Source organism: Atta colombica, unplaced genomic scaffold, assembly GCF_001594045.1.
Source record: "Atta colombica isolate Treedump-2 unplaced genomic scaffold, Acol1.0 scaffold55, whole genome shotgun sequence".
NCBI classification, from domain to species: Eukaryota; Metazoa; Arthropoda; class Insecta; order Hymenoptera; family Formicidae; genus Atta; species Atta colombica.
The window spans coordinates 386778-387187 of record NW_017259545.1 but is presented as its reverse complement, the minus strand read 5'-3'; the positions used below and the strand labels follow the sequence as shown (position 1 = coordinate 387187).

The following is a 410-nucleotide window of genomic DNA, read 5'->3' as shown; positions in this document are numbered from 1 at the left end:
TTATATTGTATATTATATTGTATATTATTGTATATTGTATTTACTTTTTTCTCCTTTGAATTATAAAATTTACGTTCGTACTTGCAATATTTTTTGTAATATTTATGCATGTATACATTTTTAAAAAATATTTATTTTTCCTTTAGATAATAAAACAGACATAATACTTGCAATCTTTCAGAAGGAAGATTTTTCCTAAATATTTTTCCTAAATATTATATATCAATTTTGAAAGAAATACCCAGTGATACAAATGATGACCGAAACATAAAGAATGAAGAAGATCAGAGAATATTGAAATGTAAAAAAACGAAGTCATCCTTCATTCATCGTTCTGCTTATGCATTTCTCTCTTTTGCTCTATTGAATTCCAATATTATGTCATCTATATTTGATTTTTTGTGATATTT

The 410-nt window shown here is 22.9% G+C and overlaps 1 protein-coding gene across 25 annotated transcripts in view; it reads right to left on the bottom strand.

Annotated features, from left to right (window-relative positions):
* The window catches only part of LOC108691965 (calcium/calmodulin-dependent protein kinase type II alpha chain), a 105871-nt gene that overhangs the window by 64624 nt on the left and 40837 nt on the right, over positions 1-410 (bottom strand). The gene's annotated exons all lie outside the window — the stretch shown is intronic.